Source organism: Oryzias melastigma, linkage group LG22, assembly GCF_002922805.2.
Source record: "Oryzias melastigma strain HK-1 linkage group LG22, ASM292280v2, whole genome shotgun sequence".
Lineage (NCBI taxonomy): Eukaryota > Metazoa > Chordata > Actinopteri > Beloniformes > Adrianichthyidae > Oryzias > Oryzias melastigma.
In genome coordinates this window covers 628,993-631,250 of record NC_050533.1, presented here as the reverse complement: position 1 = coordinate 631,250, position 2,258 = coordinate 628,993, and the positions used below count along the sequence as shown (strand labels likewise).

Below are 2,258 nucleotides of genomic sequence, written 5' to 3'. Positions count from 1 at the left end.
CGCGGAGGAGGAGGAGGAGGATTTAAGGAGGAGGAGGAGGAGGCTCCTCTAAACCAATGAATACCAAACCTTTTCTTCATGACTCTCTTTCCCAGATCGCGCTCATTCCTGCTCATTTGCATCTTCACTTTATGCAAAAAAACTGCTTCTGCAGCCTGACAGGTCATGCTGCAGACCTGCGACTGCGCTGCAGACCTGCGACTGCAGACCTGCGACTGCAGACCTGCGACTGCGTTGCAGACCTGCGACTGCGCTGCAGACCTGCGACTGCGCTGCAGACCTCAGCGTTGCGACTACAAATGAGGCGTGAACTGTCCCGGCTCTCTGGAGCAGCGAGACTCAAACAACCTTCTGAGGACAGATCTGGATCAGAACCAACAGCTGGATTTGAAAGAAACAAACGGCTGAAGACGCGTTCACTCTCAGACTCATTCAGGCTGTGCAGTTTTAGGCCTTTCAAAAAAACCTGAAGCTTTGATTTACTTTACTTTCTCCTGAAGACGCTGAAACATCAGATCTACATTCAAGATTTGATGAAGAACTTCATCGGACAAACAAGGAAAGAAAAGGAATCAAGACAGTAAAAGCTGCAGTTTTAGAGGAGATCAAATGATAAAGGAGGAGATAAAATGATCCACCAACAGCAGAAGAACCTCCAGAACCAGAACACCAACCAACCTGAATGTGGAGACGTAGGTTCTGCCTAATGTGGACTTTGAGGAGGAGATGACGAACAAACAGGAAGTTGTGTGTTTACAGTAACACTGATGAACCTTCCAGTCATGATTACATCATCAAACATGAACTTCAGCAGACGGAAACGACACTTTAGGAGGTGAAGAAACGGAGATTCAGCTTCTCTAAACTCAGATGGTTGACCCAGATGTTCACAGCCTGAACGCTGTAGAAGATAGACCGGAGAAGAAACCTTTAACAGAAACAGAACCGTTTGGGTTTGTTTTCTACTGATCTGAACCAGGAGCCGTATAGATTTACTTTAGTTTGGATTTACATTTATTACCTTTTTTTTATAAATATGAATTATGTCTATTTTTAGCACGAACAAAAGAAAAATATGAAAAGAAACCAGCATCTCTCAAGATGTGATTTTTACGTTTTTACCTCCAGTAGATGCTAAATTAGCCAAACAAGCTAGCTTGTTGCTCAAATACCAGCTAAACTCCAAAACTTCTCCCCTTTTCTTAAACGAATCATTCATCTGTATAATATGTTCAAAGTACCTCAGTCTTTATGTATATCTTGCTCAGTTTTTTTTAGTGATCTGTAAATACTTCCCATATACTGTATAATAACCTGTACCATACTTATTTATAATATTTATACCACTTGCTCTTACTGCCTATTGCACTTCTGGTTGGATGCCAAACTGCATTTCGTTGCCCTGTACTCGTACATGTGTAATGACAATAAAGTTGAATCTAATCTAATCTAATCTAAATTAAATTAGTTTAAAACATTTTGCTAAAATATAAACTAAATCATAATTTTGAAAATGAAACCATGAATATTTAAAGGCTTGTTGCTAAAAAATATTGAAATTTTAAGACTCTCTCATTCATTTATATGAATAAAAAATACGAGCAGGAATCTCCTGAACGAGCTGAACGTTTTTAAACCACGATTACTGAAACTCTGAAAGTGTGATCGAGTTTTTACGAGCTGAAAAACGTATAGAAGGACCAATGGCTGCGCTGCAGACCTGCCTGCGGCTGCGCTGCAGTCCGACCTGCGGCTGCACTGTAGACCTGCGGCTGCGCTGCAGTCAGACCTGCGGCTGCGCTGCAGGCAGGTCTGCAGGAGGTGGAGGAAGGAGCAGGACAATCATCATTCATAAACATTCACACAATAGATGCTAATGAAGGAATCCTCACTTTAAAAATGACTCTGGTTGTTTTTCATGGACGGAGAAAGAACCTCTTGTGGTTCTGGAGGTTCCAGACTCCTGGATCAGATGATGTTGATCCTGTTTGATCCGACTGTTTCTGAGATCAGATCATGTTTTACTGCAGGAATTACAAACAGGAAATGCTGACCACGTTCAAACAGAAGAGTCACGTGTTTACAGCAAATCCTTCTGTTTTATCTGAATCTGAGGATCTTCATCATGTTTCGGTTTTCCTCCTCTTCCTCTCTGTTCACGTTTGTCTCCATCACACCTGAAGCTGGACCACGTGACCCTCCCTCACCTTCTAGAACGAACTTTCACCTCTGAAACGGTGGATGGATTCTGATGAGGG

At 42.2% G+C, this 2,258-nt stretch overlaps 1 protein-coding gene across 1 annotated transcript in view; it reads right to left on the bottom strand.

Moving 5' to 3' along the window:
• The window catches only part of galnt16 (UDP-N-acetyl-alpha-D-galactosamine:polypeptide N-acetylgalactosaminyltransferase 16), an 18,898-nt gene that overhangs the window by 16,079 nt on the left and 561 nt on the right, over window positions 1-2,258 (bottom strand). The window lies entirely within an intron of this gene.